General features: G+C 35.8%; 1 long non-coding RNA gene across 1 annotated transcript in view; it reads left to right on the top strand.

The window, feature by feature from the left end:
* The window catches only part of LOC140601523 (uncharacterized), a 602,967-nt gene that overhangs the window by 89,558 nt on the left and 493,459 nt on the right, over positions 1-19,950 (top strand). The window contains exons 4-6 of the long non-coding RNA XR_012004538.1: positions 621-778; positions 2,859-2,928; positions 4,090-4,204. This is a non-coding gene — a long non-coding RNA (uncharacterized lncRNA). The remainder of the gene's footprint in view (positions 1-620; positions 779-2,858; positions 2,929-4,089; positions 4,205-19,950) is intronic.

Raw genomic sequence — 19,950 nt, 5'->3', positions numbered from 1 at the left:
GATGCCCCTGGTGGGGATACTAAAGCAAAGTCAAGTCTTTGGAGTCCAGTGGATCTCAGTACCACTCATTAGATATATATAATGCAGCATGTCTGAAAACCTTATTATTTTTTTAATCTCTAAAGTAGGAAACATACCTATCTTGTAGGGTCACTGAGATGATTAAAAAATTGTGAATGTAAGACAATTGTCTCAGTAAGATGTTCATTCTCCAAATTAAACCCATATGCATTATAGCTGAGGCAGTAACATGTTATTAAAAGATAAATAAGATTCTTAAATACAAAGAAGGGAACTCTCAGGGCAGACTAGGGTGAGGGTTATAAGATGCAAAAACAGTCTAGATGAGGAGAAAGATAAAAAAGAACCATTCAACTACAGATTTCTTTTAGTTGTTAATTAAAGGAAGGCAGGAGATTAAAATCAGGAGAAACTGGACAATTATAACTGTCTGTTAACTATTGAATTCCCAGTATTTCACATAATACCTATCACAGAGAAGGCTTTTCCTCTAGAACAGAATCCCACTGAATACAGTTTATAATTTGCAATATACACCTCATTTTCAAATTAACTTCAGAGTAAATCTTACAAAGCTCTCTCTCTCTCTTTTTTAAAAGGTTTAATTTATTTATTCATGAAAGACACAGATAGACAAAGAGACATAGGCAGAGGAAGAAGCAGGCTCCCTGCAGGGAGCCTGATGTGGGACTCAATCTCAGGACCCCAGGATCACAACCTGAGCCAAAGGCAGATGCTCAACCACTGAGCCACCCAGGTACCTCCCTTACAAACTTCTTACTCCTTATGTGGATTCAGTCATTTCCAAAACAACGTTAGAGATTTTAATGCTTTTATAGAATGTCTAGTCCAAAGCTTTTAAAATACCATGTTGGTTAGATATTCGGCTGTGAGGACCTTACCAGATCATTGTGGTCAATATCCTAGAGTCTGGAACCAGTACTGCAGGTAACCAGCAACTCATATAGAACACTATCTCAGCCAGGCCTATTTATGTCTGGGCATGCTATTAGTTATAAAATAACACTATTAATGGAGGCTTAACTCAATTTAGTGGTTCCAAACAATAGAACATTTCTTTGTTTAAATCAGTTGGAAGAAAAAGGTACTAAAAATATTGCCAAAGAAATCAGCAAAAGAGTCAAGCTTGCTCATTTACAGAGTGATTGTTGAAAAGGATAATGGGAATGACAGTTCTAAAACTCAGAAGCCCAATGCAAGAAGCCATGAAATTATGACTAGAGCAGAAAAAAAGTTTATTAGAAACATTCACTTCTGGGGACAGATTAGCTATGGAGGTAGAGCAAAATATTAGTGAATTGGATTCTGGACACAGTTAATAGGAAAAGATGTTAATACTCTATCACCCTCCTCTCCAAGTGAAACAAATGGCTCTGTAGGGAAGGAATAGTTCTGGAAAATCCCACAAGAAGATATTATTCATGACAGAGATTGGAGAAAGAGATCATGATCAAATCTCTGCCCCTCTCCTTTCATTTAGTTCATGGGTGCCATAACAATAGTCATTCACTCTGTGGTTGTTAGGAAATTTTAGACAGGGCATATGGCAAATTTTAGGAATTGGTAATATATCCAATCCAAAAGAACTGTGATTAAGTTCTTATAAATGAAGGAGAATGGCAAAGAGGCAGTCTCTGGACATTAATGTGGATTAAATACCAAAGTTTTGGAAATAGTTGTAGGATAACTAAGCTAGCCAGTAATTGCACTCTTGCATAATGCAGTCATTCTACCGGGAGATGTTTTCTTGAATCTTTGCTAATTGCACTAAGCATTAAGCGAATTACTGTAGTTCCCTTTGGAACACTTCTGTCCAAAGTTAACTTTAAGAAGGAAGAAAAAGATCAACAATTTAGAAAGCCAAGCCAAGAGTTAGAGGAATTGTAATGAGTGATGGTTTAGTACAAACGATTTCCAAATTAAGATACAGGAGGCACCAAAGTATGTTTTAGATACCATACATTAGAATACCAACTTGCACACCTGAGGGATATTGGTAAGATTTTCCTAGTTGAGAACAGATTCAGTTAAAAAAAGGGAAAAGTCTCTGAGTCTTGTTAATTCAATAAAAAGTAATGGCATGTGCATTCTAATAATGTAATATGAGATTAGCTATCATGCGTATAATTGTGGGTGTCACATGAAATTCACTTTATTTAATTATGTGTATTCACTTTTTTTTTAAAATGAGAATGCTAAGCTTCCCCATACAAATGTATTTATGCTTTCAAATCAATTAATGTAAAAATGGCCCTCCAGTTGGGTTTCAAAAATATTGAGAAAATCTTAACTGTGGGTTTGAATGAATGTCAAGAAATTGCTTTTAAATTAAACATGTAAAAACTTTTAGATTTTTTTGTTTTTGGAGATGCTTATACTGTGGAATGAAGTAATTCATCTAGCTAGACAGAAAGCATACTCCCATCCTTCACTAAATTCTATTTCAAAGAGCATTGGTTTATACTGTGTATACTTTCCAGAGTAAAACTATTAATCTTGTGCTACCATGAATGCACATGTGTGCTGAAGTGGCATTTCTGTAAGAGCTAGTAGTTTTGTAGGTTGTACCATGGAGAACATTGATTATGCATTACTGAAAATCAAAAGTAAAAACAAATGGTTAAACATGTTTTGGTTGAGATGAAAGAGAATGTAAATCCTTAATTTAACACTAGACTTATGAGCACAGAGTAAACAGAAGTTGGGTATTTCTTCGACAAACAATGCTAAATGTTTGTTAATATCTGTGTGATGAAACACATTTGTCTTCTGGTTATTGACCTGTTCAAATTTTCTGTTCATTTATTGTCCTCTAGAGGAAGCACTTCTTCACTTTAAACCGACCACTTACAAAAGTAGCAGGTGAAGGTTTCTCTGTGGACTGGGGTAAGTCGGTAATTAAATTTTCTTGAATCAGTAGAGAAATTATAAAAAATAAAATCAATGTTGTGAGTTTTTCATAAAGGTAAACTCATTCTATTAAAGAACTTGCCTTTTTTATTCTAAGATTATGTCCTATTTAGTTATGTGGTTTTAAATTTCCCTACTATTAGATGATGGTGATAATAGGACGTAGTTAGGTTTTTGTTTTTAAAATATACTTATTTGGCAAAAGAAGAGTTGTTACCATATGTTGGTCATCTTTAAGAAAAAAACAAAATCCACTGGTATATATATATATATATATATATATATATATATATATATATATATACACATATCCACCACAGCTTTTAAACAGCTGTGGTGCCTGTGAAACTTTTGAAATAAATTTACAATTATTATTAAATAACTGTTGCTCTATATGCTCCCTTCTACCCACTTTGGCCATTCAATCTCCTTTCTTGGGACCCCAGACTTTCTCACAAGTAATTATCTAAAGGTTAATGCCTGTCACAGTTGGGGTCATCAGTATACTATTTGTTCATAATTTACCAGTTGTTAAATATTTAAGCAGAACCCATGGTAAAATCCAAATGCCTACGAACGATTGGTATAAGAGGAGTATTTCTATCTGATTCCTTTAAGAAAAACAAAAAAGCCATGGAATCCCTTAAAAACTGTGTTTGAGACAATCTGGCAACTCCTAGTTTGATAAATGTAAGGATAGAGTTGTTTTTCTTCCTTCATAGAGAGTGCAATATAAAAATCTCCATAATTAGAAACACAGTGCTTTATGCTTCCTAGGCATCAATAGTTACAGGATGAGAAAGAGTGGATAGATCTTAGAAGCTTTGCAGGAGAGATGGAGAGAGAGATGTATCCCTTGCATCTCTTTTCTCTTTCTTCTCAAAATTCTTCCTTCAAGTAAGGGGAATAGGATCTATGAAACTAGGAAAAACAAAATAGTGACTAAAAAAACCAAAATGCAGCTTTGACAAACCACAAGCTTTAAAGCAAAAGGATGAGGACAATATCTGAAAAGACTTTAAACATTAAGCAAAGTAAGGGAAATTTAAAATCTTGTTTTGAATGTATTAGATCACATTAAACAAATTATTTTTAAAAACCCTCTCTTTCTTTGTTCTTAAACACTTGTCTTTTAAGCGACAGATAGGAGGACCAGAATAAGTGGTTAACTTGGATTGACCTTCTGAACAGCTGCCCCATTAAACTTCAGAGACAGCACATCCCCATTGCTGCAATCAAGTGACTACAGCTGGTACTGTCCTTACAAATTTAAGCTGCAGAAGCACTTTAAAGAGGCGAATAACCCTCTTTGGGGTCTGAATCGCCAAAATGTGTGATGCTTTTACATGAATAATATTGTCATTTGAAATATAAACTTTATTTCTTTGCACTTTGAAACAAAGTGAAGCTAGTTATCTTGATTTTGCTTCTCTTATTTCTTGAAACTCTGCCAATATATCAGCAAAAGAAAAGAGATGCATTGACAGTTCTGTATTATAAAATGCATAAGTAAAACATTTTGATGCCACAGAAGTTTAAATTATTGACAATATGATTATATGATTATGGTTTAAGGTTTTTATATTAATTATATTCAGAGAGAGGTCTGGGATAGGGAGGGTTAATGGGCACCCTGAAACAAGCAGAGAAAATGCCACTGCAGGTGTTTGCTTTAATGGGGTGTTGATGGAACACCAAGGGCAGGTAAGTAGGAAAATGAATGAGAGACAGAAAGTGTTGAAGTGTTAGTGTAAAACACAGGTCTGTGACAATGTGAAGCTTTAATGCCTAAAATTATTTTGGCTTTTCTTGCTTTAGAATGCTGTTTCACTAACTTTTGTACAAGCTCAATTACCTTCTTGTAAGGACAGGGCAGTTAGAGTGGAAATTTCAGAAAAAGGGTTATTTAATCACACATAGGAAGCAACACCTTCCTTATATTCATTTTCACAAATTTGGCAGGTAAAATGAGTTATTTCTCTAGGTTTTCTATGTCTGCTTTTTAAACTTCATATATTAGAACATTTATAACATATGCATATATAATAGTACAGAGACTACTATAATAATGAACTCCTATTTATCCAGCTTCAAAAATTATCATCTCCCCCAACTTTTTGGCTCCTCTTCTCCACCCCCAGATCATTTGCAGCAAATCTCAGACATTATATCATGTTGGTTGTTAATATTTCAATATACATTTTGAGATAATACTCTTTTGAAATATATCTACAACCCCATTGACATACAAAAAAGTGCTATGTCATATCATAAATAAATAATTTCTTAATATAATAACATATCCAGTAACTGTTTAATAACATATCCAGTAACTGTTTAATAGTTATCTAATTTTTAAAAAATGATTTGTATGATTGAAATAATGGACTCTCCAAAACATCCATACACTGTAATTGGTTAATGTGTCTCTCTGGTCTCAATCTATAGGATTCCTTTTTCTAATTAATTTTTTTCTTGTCTCTTTTTTCTTTTTTGGTGGTGGTTTTAGCAACTGAGCTGTTTGTATATAGGGTAGATCTTGTTGATTACATCATTGAGGTGTTGTTTACATGTTGCTGTGATCCCTTTATCTTCTGTAAATTGTTGGTTAAGTTTGATATTTTTAGTAAGACTTCATAGATGTTGTCTACTTTCCTAAGAATTACAAAATGTGTCTACTTGTTTCTTGTTTGTATGTGCCATATAACAGTCACTGAAGGCCTTTACCTAAATTTCTAGTGTTTTCATTCCTTTTTATCATCAAATATTTGTCTACCCTGAAATATAGTTCATTAAGTCAAGGAAGAAAAATTGCTTGACTTCATCTCTCTAGTTACCAGTTTTCCAAATAACAAATTGGTTCCATAGCATCCTCTAAGGAAGAAAAGTGATATTTTATGTAGAACTCTGACTTATACAATTGTTCAACAAAATTTGTATTAATTCAGTGGAGTTTTTCTGAGTGTCTTCTCTGTTTAAGGCATTTCTTTAGATGCTGAATATACAACAGAGAAGAAAATAGGCAAAAAAAAAATTATTGACCTCATGAATTTTAAATTTTACCGTTTTCACCAAACAGTTCCTTCCTTAATGCTTTGATTCATAACTTTTAAAATTATTTTTGCTAGTTTTGTTCAGTGTTTTGGCAGACTTTGTTTGGCCTAAGTGGGCCAAAGTTCAAGGCTTTTTAAATAACGCAAGTTGTAAAACACCACTAGAAAAGAGTGGACTTGTGGTTACAAAATTTTAGGGCAAAATATCCTTTACCTCCTCTTGGCTCCATGCTTGTATCCTATCCTTTTGTGGAGATGGGTTTATTCCTAGCTTAGCCTGTTCCTAATTTTTATAACTATTTCCCTACTATTCTGTGTGTATTTGTGTGATATCCTGTTAGATTTCCAATCTTGGCTAGGCTCTACCTGTTTTCTATTGTCCAAAAGTTCTAGTGGGGTTTGACAATAAGATCTAAGTATTAGACCCCAGTGAATCAGTATGTCCATCCCTTCAGGTGCTTATATTCTACATAGGAAACCATTACATCAGAGAATTCAGAGTCAGTAACAAATTTTAAATAAGTAAATCTCTTGATTCTACTTGTCTAAATAAATTATAATATAAATCTTTCAGAGCTATACAATTAAATGGCATGAAGTAAACCACACAGGTAAGCATCTTATATCCCCAGTGGCTCATCATCAAAGACCATTTAGATGTGCACATTTTGCTTTACAAAATGGAACTTCAAAAACAATTTTTAAGAAAAGGAAATGCCATGATTTCAATGAGGTCATTCTGGGTGTGGCAAAGAGGAGGTTGGATTAGAGCAGCAGCTTTCAGCCTTAGTTGACCATTAGGAATATATTGATAGCTTTAATACAGTTTTGATAGCTCAGATATTTAACTTAATTGATCTGGATTGGGGTCTGGGCATCAGAATTGTTTTCTAAAACAATTACCCCTAGGTAATGCTGTTTTCAAGCCAGTGTCAGTGTTCAGAAATATAGAGCTAAAGCAATTGAAATGGAGAGGATTTAAACTTAAGAGATAATTATAAGATAGAATTGTGTGACCTAATACATTTGAGAATCATCAGCATACAGGTGATTGTTGAAGTCATGGTATTGATCCCTTGAGGAGACAAAGCAGAGAATAAAGGAAGTAGACTAATGATAGAGTTTCAGTACTAACAATACTTAAGAAGAGAATCTAGTGTGGGAGACTAAGAAAAAAAGTCAGAGAGGTTAGAAAAAATGGAATGAGTATTGTCAAGAAAATCAAGAGAAGAGATATATTTAAAATGGAAGACTTATCAGTAGTGACAAAAGATACAGAGTTCAGTGAGCTAAAAACCAAAGAAAAGGCCACTTATCCAATTAGGTGGTGAATACTGACCTTAAAGAAAGCCCTCTCAGGAGGTTGGCATGATTGGAAGTCAGATTGAAAAGGTTTGACATGTGACTGATAAGTGAAAACTTGTGGGCAGTACATGCACATTACCTTTTCAAGATATTCAGCAATATGGAAAAAAGATACTGTATAGAATAAGCATTTTGATCCTTGGATCAGCAGAACACTGGAAAAAGTGAGATTTGGGACAGCAGGGAATGTGTAAGACCAGTTCCTTTCCCATGAGAAATTTCTACTCTAAAGGAAAGTAAATGAATCACCATTATTATTTACCTCAATAATACTTACAAGTAAATATTAAATGGAAATGAGACTTTGTTTGTGAAAATTAGCACTTTGAAAACTGGGTGATGATTTAGTGTTATTTTGTAAAATTAGAAAGGTTGACTAAAGCAAAGCGACACCCTAGGAATCATATTTAGGACTTAAAAAACAATATGGAGAGCATCATGCTATTGGAAAATGGGGAACAAAATATGTTCCAGAACAGGAAAGAAATGAACTTGGAGATGGATCAAACATGATGATAAGTTACTAACATAGTAATGATATCATACAAATACAATTCATATTTAATGAGCAGGGAGGGAAATCCATATTCCTTTTTGTATTTAATTCTTCTCAGGCAGGAATACTGTATTCATATTGAGACCCACAAATTGAAAGTACTGCAGAGAAGCTGAAGAGTCCCACAAGGAATTAATTATAGGCCAGGGGGAATTGTTCATATATGGAATATTGAAAGAGAATGGATATATTTAACATTAAAAAAAGAGCTCTGAGGAGTGACTTCAACATTTAGATAAAATTCCACAATTAAATTAAATGCAGTAGTGAAAAAAAAAAAGAGAGAGAGAGAGAAACCTGTTCCAAAAAAGCATTATGTTGAGGATAGGATAGGATGCAAGGCAAATGTATTAGAGGGGCCAATGCAGTAACATGGAGTCTGGGGCTGACATGGATGGGGCTGACATGGATGCACCACCATGAAAACCATCTTGAAACTGGGGGTGGGGGCAGGTACATGCATGTCAAAATGTGAGTAGCAGGCTGAGTTGTCCTGAGGAGTCAGAGGGGATAAGGCATGGGCAAGAGCTAGGCATGTATTCTAGGTTTAGAAGAATAGCATATTCAGAGGTCAGAGATATGGGGGCTCCATTTTACAGAAGAAGGTGGGTACACAAAAGTCAAGAGGCTGGATCAGACACCGAACCACCAAGGATGAAGATATGCAGGCTAGAGGAGGAGTGACTTAGAGATGAGTGATGTATCTTCTCAACCTCTGGAAGGACCCTAGCATGTGTTCCAGTGATTGTATATTCTTATAAAGTTTGCAAAAGCAAGATTATTTTGGGATTTACTGTTGCTGTTGTTGTTAAAAAGACCATCCCTTCTCAAATTATGTGTGTTGAGCCTCACTTTATCTATCTTGGCATTGGGTTTAAGGCAAAAATATCAATAAAAAGAATTGTCCCTTAGCCTCAGATTAGGGGCTTTTGTATTTCCTTTGTTGGCAGCTATTAGAGAGCAAATTTAGCCAGAAAAGTGAAAGTGGCCAGGAAAAGGGATAGCTAAGTAAGTCATTTTCCAGAAGCATAGATAAAATTATGTGGTAGGAAGAGATCAAGTCAAGGCCATCTTCAAACTGGTGTGTGTGTGTGTGTGTGTATGTGTGTGTGTTGTGCAGATTATTTGGTGTTTGGGATTTGGTTTTCTTGAAATTACCTGTTGATATTTTCTGCTCTTTTTTCTATTGAGTTGTTTCTCTTTTTCTTTTTAAATATATGTATTTTTATGAACTATTTGGTACTAGGGATATGAACTCAGAATTATACCTTCCCTCCTAGACTAGGAGGTCTTTGAGGGGGCAGGGTTATTTCTTATTCAGAGTGTAGTTACACTGAAGAGAGCCAGTGCACAATAAATGAAATTGCTAGGCCTTCTCATAGTTCTCCACTGAATTGGGAATGGGGATAGGCAGTGACAGATTTCCCTGAGGAGCTGAGGCACAGGCATGAAGAAATGTGAAATTTGAAATAATCTGAACAAATTTGTTAAAATCTCTGTATATCCTTACCCCACAGAACTTTTATATTTTAAACTTAGTTCTAAGCTCATTGAAATAACTTTGAATATATCCTATTTTTATAGCGGAAATTGTCAAGGTTGGAGGGAAGCATCATCCAAATCCATCTTCTCAGATGGATCCAAATCCATCTTCTTAAATTCCCAGGATGTGGAAAAATTGTTTGAGGATGTTTATTTGATTTTAATATGTTGCTTTAGGTTTAATTCATTCATTCATCCAACAGATACTTTTAATAATTGAATATGTGTTCAGTTATGTATCAAGGTTTAAGGTTACATTGATAAACAAGGACATGATCTGTGCTTTATTGCTTCAGGCAAATGTGGGTTAATCATGATGCTCATGCTGTTTGAAATGATATATAAGATGTAAATGAATGTTCCTAAGCACGCTATAACAATGGGAAACTGATATAGATCTATGTGTATTGAGGGGGAGGAGAGGATATTCAGGGAAGGCTTCTCAGAGGAAGTGATTCCAGAACTGAGGATGAGGATGGCTAAGAGATCCTGGTGGTAAGGTAGTATGTATGGAGATGAAGGAACTGGTAAAAGAAATGTTCCATGAAGAAAACACAATTGTCAAAAAGCCTATTGCAAAATAGAAAAAGTTGGTAGAAAATTGGGGTGACTGAAGCAAAAACAAAGGAAAGATTGATGCATGGTGAAGATGGAGATGGAGGAAGGGGCCAGACCATATAGGACATTATAAATCATGATAGGAATTTTGGCTTTTTCTTAAAACAATGAAAAACCATGAAAAATATTTAATATAGGATATAATATAATCAGATATGGGTTTTTGCAAAAATTAATTCTGGCTCTCTTGTATGGAAAGGATCAGAGGAGCTAGAGTGTATGGAGGAAGAACAGTGGGAAACTATGGCAGTGGTTCTAGTGGAAGAGATGGCAGCTTGCATATGGTGGTGTCTGTGGAGACACAAAGAAGTGGGCAAATTTAGGGTACTTAGAGGTAAAACAGATATTATTTTGTAATGGATTACATATAAGTAGGCTGAAAGAGAAGGTGGTGTCAAGTTGACATCTAGGATTATAGTCTGTACAAAAGGCTGGATGACGAAAATGTTTAATGAAGTTGGAACCACTGGTAAAAGACTGGGTTTGGTGGGGAAGATCACAAATATAATCATGGGTGTGTTGGAAATGGAGGTGCCTCTGACTTAATATATCATGTAGGCAGTGGAATATGTGAGTCTGGAGTCTAGGCTGATCCTAGAGATAGGAATTTTTCTCAGGATAATTAGTTGTGAATGATATTCCCTTACAAAAATATGAGAACATATAGGATCAAACCTTAAGAACTGTAAACTTTAATGATGATTAGAAAAGGATGAATCTGAATGTGAGATGTTGGGGGAAAATACATGATGAATGTTTTCCTTGGAACCAAAGAAGAGGCAGAGTTTCTAGAATGAGGTAATAGCTAACATTGTCAAATGCTGCTAAGAGGTCTGGTACTATGAGGGATAAAAACATTAATTGATTTTAGTAATGCAGAACTCACTGGTAACTCAAGAGAAAGTTGTTTTAGTTAAGTGGCTATTTAGAAAGGATTGAACAGGGAAGTGAGTGGAAGTTAAAAAAAGGAAAGTAGAATCATGTCTGAGAAGAGAATTGGCTATGTAGAAAGAGATGAGGGGAACTAGGGCAGCAGATAGATATGATAGATGCAGTGGAACTTTTTTTTTTTTAAAGATTTTATTTATTCATGAGAGACACAGAGAGAGGCAGAGACATAAGCAGAGGGAGAAGCAGGCTCCATGCAGGAGCCCGATGCGGGACTCGATCCCAGGACACCAGGACCATGCCCTGAACTGAAGGCAGACACTCAACTGCTGAGCCACCAAGGTATCCCAATGCAGTGGAACTTTTGTGTGTAAATGTCTACTGGAACCTCCTGTATAATTAATGGTTTATAAATTTATGCTTTTTAGGTGGGACTTGAAGAATAATTTTGGTATTTAAATAATGAAATTTATAGTTAAAGTGTAATTTGCTCTATGATATATTGCTGGTAATAGCTATTATTTGTTTATGTCACTGACTTTCCATTAGGAAATTCTTTTACCATGAGAATATACAGTCTACTTAACAGTGAGGCCATTGGTTTATGCAACCATTTCAAGTACACAGAGGGCATTGAACAGCCAGGGCTACCTATTCTTTCATGTTGCTTTACATTACAATAAGAACATTTTGTGCACTGGGATTCACTGGATCTATACAGCACTGAAATGGACAGAGAAATAAATGCAAAAGATCATAAAATGCAAGGGAGGTGTCTGGAGAAGAATGCTCTTTTATACTGTGAGATGGTAGTGAAGATATGGCAATAGAGGTAAGAAGAATCTTATTTGGAGACTGCTCTGGCAATGCCTACGTACTCTTGTAGTTTTGAGCTATGAAATACCATACACGTTTTATTTGTCGTGATGGCCAATATCATGTATTTAAAAAAATATGGTATTTATTGAGGGAGGTTCAGAGTGTTCAACTCATGACTGATGTTTACTCAAAAGTATTATGTACACATTACTGGTAGCATCCAAATTAAAATTTACACTTTAAATATGTATAAATTTAAATATATAAATCATGCATAGGGAAGGCAGTGAGACATGAAAACATGGTAAAGACCATAGACTTCTTGAGTTTACCATTAGGGTTTAACTTGGGCCAGTGTTTTATATTTTTGAGTCTCAGTTTCCTTATCTGTCATAGGGGGATGTTAATGATAGTAAACAGTAGTGCCTTCCTCGTAGAGTAGTTGTGAGAATTAAATGAGGTTACACTTTTTTAAAAAAATATTTTTATTTATTTATTCATGAGAGACACACAGAGAGAGAGAGAGAGTCAGAGACACAGGCAGAGAGAGAAGCAGGCTCCATGCAGGGAGCCTGACGTGGGACTCAATCCCAGGACTCTAGGAACACACCCCGGGCTGAAGGTGGCACTAAACTGTTAAGTCACCAGGGATGCCCAGAGGTTATGCTTTTGAAGCAGGAAGTGCTGATTCATATTAGCCATTACTATGAGTATTTTTTAAGCCTGTTTACAATCTAAAATTTAGCTTCTCAAACTGATAAAACTGGGGTAGGTGACAGTGTGCCAGAGTGTACTAGAAGCCACAAGAGAAATCTAGAGTACCTTACTGAAGTGTGCTTTTTGATATTACTACCTTTTTTTTTTTTTTTTTTTTTTTTGGAGAGAGAGAGCGAGCAAATGTGTATAAACGGGGGGAGGAGCAGAGGGAGAGGGAGATGGGAGAGAGAATCTTAAGCAGACTCTGTGCTGAGCATGGAGTCCAATGTGGGGCTTGATCTCAAGATCCTGAGATCATGACCGGAGCTGAAATCAAGAGTCAGATGCTTAACTGACAGGGCCACATAGGCACCCTGGTATTTACTACATTTTTATATTTTTATGTGGAGTTTTATGTGAAATTTTTTTTAGATAAAGAGAAGAATTAAGAGAAAGAGAAAGATACTGTCCTTGGCAGGTGGGGTGAGGGCTCAGACTATAGCTCTAGAGCCAAGGAATGTGCATCCATTCATTTCTGTGGCCTGTGGTTCCTCAGTGGCAAAAGCCATAACTGCAGTTGGAAGATGCAGAAGCAAAGACGCTTCTTGTTCAGCCACCGATTTTAGTAGATTAAAAATCAAGAGGATTACATGGATTTGCCTGTGCAAATCCTAAAATGATTTTCTGGATTTGGGAAGAACCTTGACATGTTTTAACTTAGCATTTCAACTGAGAAATGTTCCCAGCATCTCGCTGTTTTAAGTAATCGAAAACACTGTCAACTCAGATTGCTTCTGAATGTGGCAAACTAAGATGTTTTTAGAGACACTAAAATATAATATGTCTTGCATTTCTTTTGGTAAACATCTCGATTTCCTTATTTACTGTGAATTAAAGAATGACAAATCCTCAATTCTAAGATACATAAGTCTTAGAGAATATACTGTATGTTTTCTCCCAATTTTATAGATTTGCCAAAACCTAGATATGTGGTTCCATATTAACATTTGAGTGTTATTTTAAAAGAGAAACTGGATTTAATTAAAACCTAGGCAGAAAGACAAGGTAGATACATACAAATACAGAATGGATTTTATGTCATCTTTTCACATATAATTTCTGTACACAGAACTTCAGGTTTAACTCTCTTATTCTTTTGACAGGAGACAGAGGACTATAAGTTGGAGTAGATGTGATTTTTGTCTCTGAAGTTTTGTACATTCCTTACTCTTGTTTGGGAGAATCCTTTTCTTTATCTTTTGGGCTAATTCAAAGCCCACTTTGGATATTGCTTCCCCCGTGAAACCTCTAGACCATCCAACCACCAGAATTAATTATATCTTCATCTATGCAACATTCTGCATTCACTAAAATCTGGAGTAGTGATTTCCTTACACATCTGTGTTTCCGATGACTTGAACTCCTTTATTCAGATTCTAGTCTTCTTCATTTCACAGATTTCCTGGACTCAGGGACAGGCATATAGGAATTCCTCATTACTTATCTCTTAATTAAAGTTGACTTAAGGAAGAGTTGCTAGCCACTAGTAGCAGGTGGAATTGAGAGTATAGCAGATGTCTGCGGAGGCCTTCTGGAGGTATCAAAAGAACCACTCATTAACAGATTGTCTCACAGAAGTATCCAATAAGTCTTACAGAAGCAAAAACAGGACCTCAGATGGTAAAAGAGTTTAAAGTTATGCAAGAACATATCTGGTCCTTCTCTAAAACTATATAGGGAATGGATTGGTGTCTAGGAGTAACTTGTGGGGTACCTTGGGGATGAATTCAGTCAGCTATCATCAAGCTTCAAGTTATGAATCTATAATATGACAAGTAATTACATGTTTATCACTCAAGTAATTTATTAATCAGGTAATTTATTAATCATGTAATCTGTAAGCCTTGCAAGCTATGAATCTGTAATGCAACAATTAATTACATATTCATTAATCTATTAATTTCCACTCATCTGTGGTAGTTGCTCTGAGTGGATTAGGGATGCAGAAGAATGATTGGGTCTGTTCTCTGGTATGTAATGGCTTATGTTCAGTGAGGGACAGGCCAAAACTGATGTCCATGGAACAACAGGGGACAACATGAGCCAGTATAACAGGAAAAGGAACAGGATGGATGCTTTTGTTGGGAATTAGTACTCAGAGCTGAGGATATCAGGTGATAACTATACTTATTTCTTCTTTTCAAAAAGATTTATTTATTTTAGAGAGAGGGTGAGAGTGGGTAAGGGGGCAGAGTAAGAGAGAGACAGAGAGAGAGAGAGAATCTCAGGCAGACTCTCTGCTGAACACAGAGCCAAATGCAAGGCTCAGTACCATGACCCTGAGATCATAACCCAAGCAGAATTCAAGAGTTGGATGCTTAACCAACCGAGCCACCCAGGTGCCCCTGACTACGCCCATTTCTTAAGGAGGTGCTAGGTAAGTTTTCATAAAATTTCAAAAGATGCAGCCAAACTGGACAATCAACTTTTTCTTCCCATATTTCACTTGGAGCTATACAAGAAGTCTAGACATTACCCTGACAGGAGACTCTGCTGAAATTTCACAAGATTGGAGAGGTTTGTGATCCTCTCACCTAGGGGACAGAATCAAACTGGAGGAGACAACCACCAATAAATGTCAGTGTGAAGCAAGAGAACCCCTCTGAGAGATTAGGGTATGTTTTCCAGAAGTGCAGTGTGGTGTACAAAAGTTCCCAGATGTTTACTGAACTGTAGTAAAAATATTTTATTCACTGGAACTGGCTGGATTTATACCCTACTAAACTGGACAGTTTAGGCAGGGACAAATAAGGGAGAAATAACAGATGGAAAAGGCCATGAAACTATGCTATTGTGGGAGAAGGGAACATGAAGCATTTCCTGGGAAAACCTGATGTTGTCTCCTTTCTTTTGTGGGGAGAGCAGCTGGTGCTGGCATCAGGCCTGAAGATATCTGAAGTCAGGAACTGGCTGGAGCTTCCCTTTGCTGCCAGGCAGGAAGGGAGGTATGCTTCCTGAGCGAGCACATCATACTCACAAAATCTAAATGGGTATAGATGGGATGGCATATTTTTATCATAACCTATAAAGATATTCTGCAATTTCAATTTTCATTTTCTGTTTGACACAAGTTAAAGAGAGGATTCTTTTTTTCATTTTCAGATTATATTGAGCTTTTAATTTTTATTCCTAGTTTTATTGTATTATGACCAGTGAATTTGTCTGGATTATTTCTGCTTTCTAGAATTCACTGAATTTTTTTTTTTTTTTTTGTGGCCTAATGAGTTTTGTGGATTTTTCTTGGATAATTGGAAGAAATAATAGTCTCTGTTTCCATAATAGGGTTTTTAAAGTATGTCATCTAGATGTATTTTATTACTTATATTATTTGTCTGTATTTTCTACTTCTTACTGCTTCTATTTCTTTCAGTATTTGCTAGTTTTTATTATTAATATTGTTAATATCTTTTATAACATATAGATAGTTCTACTGTTATAGTTTCATTGAGAACTATATTCTTTATAATTTTAAAGCTTTTTTCTTTTTTCATCTTATGTTTTTTTGCCTTTCATTCATTCATCTCATGATTTTTGGACTTTTCTTTGTAGTAAGATAGTAATTTAATTTGTCAATTGATTTTCAAATTTTCTAAATTGATGTTTTATGTTTGACTTACATTTATAGTATTTATTTGGTTTAGCTTTGTGATCAAATCCATAAGACTTTTCCTTTTAATAGATAAATACAGTTCCTTTATTCTTGCTGAAATAAAAATGTTTGGTCTAGGTTTTATTTTATTTTATGCTTTATTTTTTACACTGTTATATTTCATGGCTTACTCTGCTTTATATGCTCTATGTTTTGATCCTTCTGGTAATTAAAAAAGTTTATATTTTTGTTATGGTTCTTTCCTATACAACTATAATTGTATGCAATAGCCTTAATTCTTTCTTTGGGCAATATTTATTAATTTTCTAGGATTAATGATGAAATCGGTATGATTTTTTCTTTCCTTTCTTGCCTTTTCTCTACATCCTAATTTTAGTTAACTATGTGATATTTCCTAATATTTTCCTTTGCTACATCAAATAAGCTTCTTCTTCTATTGTTGGTTTATCCAGATGTCACTATTTTTAACCTCCAACTGTTAATAGCAAGTCAGTCCATATCTTCACATTACCTGCCATCCTTATTTCACATTTCCTCCTAACATTTTACTTATTTGCTATTAAGAGTTGCGTCATTCTCTTCTGTCAACAGCACCCCTACATTGTTTCTCTCAGTACTTCTATTGCTTTCACGTAGTGCTTGCAGATATTTCTTCTGTCACTTGTTCTCTAGTCATCCTTTGGGAGCTTCTAGGAGGTTCATCCATAAGGAAATGATATTCTTCATGTTCTTGCTGTCCTTAATATATTGCCAAACTTTATTCTTATTTTTTGAACATAGTCTTGTGTTGAACTACCAATGAGGAAACATGAATGATGCATTTAGCGGACATTTTTTCTTCTTTTGTTCCTGGCCCTCCGTGCCTCTTGTTATCTGTCTGGTTATAGGTGCAAGGCTCTCAGAAGCCTTGTTTTTACAAAGTGATTGTACATCCTTTGGCTATAGCTGAGTGGTTCAGAGTCAACACTACACCTAAATTCAGCCAGTCAGAGTCCTAGATATAGAGACTTGGGGGTTGGGGGGGCTGGAGATGGAGATAAGAGAGATTGAGCCAAAGTCATCTTTCCCTGGGTGGCTGGACCCCTCAATAAAGCTGTTGATAGTCAGTTTTATAGCCAATACATGGAGAAAACAGAGAGAAATAAACAAATGGGGGAAAATACAGAAAGATATAGAACTAAATGAGGAGGAAGACCTTCTTTACAGATTCTGGTTTATCCTTCCAGTTTATTCCTCAGGCCTGGCTGCTCCTTCCTATGAGACATCTTTATGACTTTATAACATATTCACCTATTTTACTTAAATAGGTTTCAGTTATTTGCAACTATAATAAATAAACTAACTCAGACCTTGTATGCTATCATAGATCACAAATCTACCCAGCTAAAGAAAGAATGAGAAAAATTAGATTAGATTATTCTTTCTTGTCCCTCAGAATTTTGTCAACTGTAGGGTTACCATGTGAATTGAAACACAGACTCTTTATTACCAAGCTCAGTTACCACATTAGATCTGGTTTAAGTACCAGGCACTTACTGGCTGGTCATTATAATAGTACAAAAATTAAAAGAAACTGAAAGATTCAGTCATTTGAATTTCCTGTGGCTCATTAAGTCAGCCCCATGAGTTGTAGGCAGGTACATTTGGATTCCCACAGCTTGCTAATCTTTCCCTCAAATTTTGTTGTTATTTAAGCTTGCAATGTAGCCATTGGCTGGTCTTCTTAAAAGCGGATCAAAAAGCACACTTCACCAAATAGGGCTATTTCAGAAGCACTCACAGGCTAAAATCCAAGGCTTACCAACAGGGTCAAAGTATCCCCAGCCAATGGAATATTCTGTTAGTACCTTGAAAAGCAACCTGAACTTCTTAAACTTGTCCCAACTGTTGCAGGGAGGAAGGAGCTATAGCCCCCCAAATCACCCTGGTATCAGGCACCTTGAGAATTTGTAGGCCAGCTCAAAATACATACAAAAATATAAAGTTTAATTAGTCTTTAGCTTAGAACTTTGTTGAAAGCTTCATTAAAAGTCTCTTTATAAAAACAACAGGTCCATTATAAAAATAACAGGTATTATATGATAAACACTTAGAATATAGAGGAAAATGTAATGAAAAATTAAAGTCACTTAGAGTCTTACCACTCAAAGGAAAATACTGCTAACTCTAGAATTTTGGTGATTTTTTTCTTTTTAAACTTTGTTTTTAACTTCTCAATATATACGTTCTTTCATTTACTTGGCATAATGATGTATATTTATGACTCCATATCTCTATTTTATCTGTAGATTTTCTATATTATTATAAATTCGATGGAAATGTTTTCAAAGGCCTCATAATATTCTATGAGATGGATATTGCACAGTTCATTAACCATGATTTGAGGACATTAATGTTTCTTATTTTTGGAAATTTTAGTGTTGCAATAAATATCTTTTACATAAAACTTTTTGAATGTATAGAATATTTTTGTAGGCTAGATCCTCAGACATTTCTGCTCTGATTTGGAATATTTCCATTCTGGCAGCAAAGTGAGTCTACCACCTTGGCCCAGCTTCACTAGTTACAGGTCTGTGAAGTGATGGGGGCCCATGGCAGGTCTGGGAATACTGAACGTGAACTGCAAATTCGAATAAATCAGAAATCCAGGTTGATCACTTTGTTTTCACCTCACTGCATCCCAAAGATGAGAACTGGCTGAGAATGTGCCCGGATTTGGCTCTGCCAGCTGGCAAGGCATCCCCGAATAATGGGAGATTATTAGAATCCTGCCCTTTTCCAGAGAGCTTTTATCCACATTCATTTTTGTGTTGTGCCAATTAGAGATGGCACAGTGGTTTTCTTTGTATGCATCCTGGCAGCCCCTGTCCACATAGATTTGGGAGGAGACTCTATGTGCATATCACTTTGGCTTTCTGTAATGAGGCACGACAGCAGGATTTTGGGTCCCTCATCCTAAATTCATAAGTAGCTATATGCCTGAAGAGATCATCTGTGGACTGTTTAACGCCTTCGTGTCTTTACGCATGAAATGTCTCCTAGAGAGGACTCTAGTAATCACATGGAGTATATAGGAAAAACCATTTGCTCCTTGAAGTTCTCTTTTTTCTTTCCTAGGGGTGACATCATATCCATCCATACTGGAAGCACAGTGAGTCATAGCAATAAAACAGAATTTACCACAAGGTGGAGTTGGTCTGACCCCGGTCCATTGTCTTTAGTTATTAAAATATATACTTTACTATAACCTTCCTTCTCTGATTACTGGGCAGCTCAGTCCCCATGGTCAGTATTGCAATGAATCTCCAGTACAGAAAGTGCCAGACACGAGTGTGCTCACTCAGGGTCTGCAGAGGGGTCTCTATTCAGAACTGGGTTTTTCTGTCTCTCCGACTGCTATGCTTCTAAGACAGGATTTGTCCTCATTTCACCAGTTAGGCATTTTAGGCATTTGCTTTCTTCTATGGGTTTGATAAAAACAAAAGTAGCAGCCCAACTACCTCTCCTTTAGATAAAAGAAGTTTTGTTCATTGTAACCAGGAGACACTTGTGATGGTGGTTGGGGCTGTGAGTGTCAGCTATAGGTAAGGGCTTGGCTGCTAGACTGCCTGTGTGCAACTACACTGGAACTCACATTCCTTCATGGCCACACAGTCTTAGTGAGGTCAGCAAGTGACATCAAACCAGAAAGAAGACTCAAAAGGCTTCTTGAGATGACCTCATGAGTCTAGTCCTTGCTTTAGATGACTTTGTGTGGCTCTGCTTAATTCTTTTGTACAGAACTGGGGGAT

This window comes from Canis lupus, chromosome 12 (genome assembly GCF_048164855.1).
Source record: "Canis lupus baileyi chromosome 12, mCanLup2.hap1, whole genome shotgun sequence".
In the NCBI taxonomy this organism is placed as follows: Eukaryota; Metazoa; Chordata; class Mammalia; order Carnivora; family Canidae; genus Canis; species Canis lupus.
Note: the sequence above shows the minus strand (reverse complement) of the source record. Positions and strands in the feature narration are given on the sequence as shown.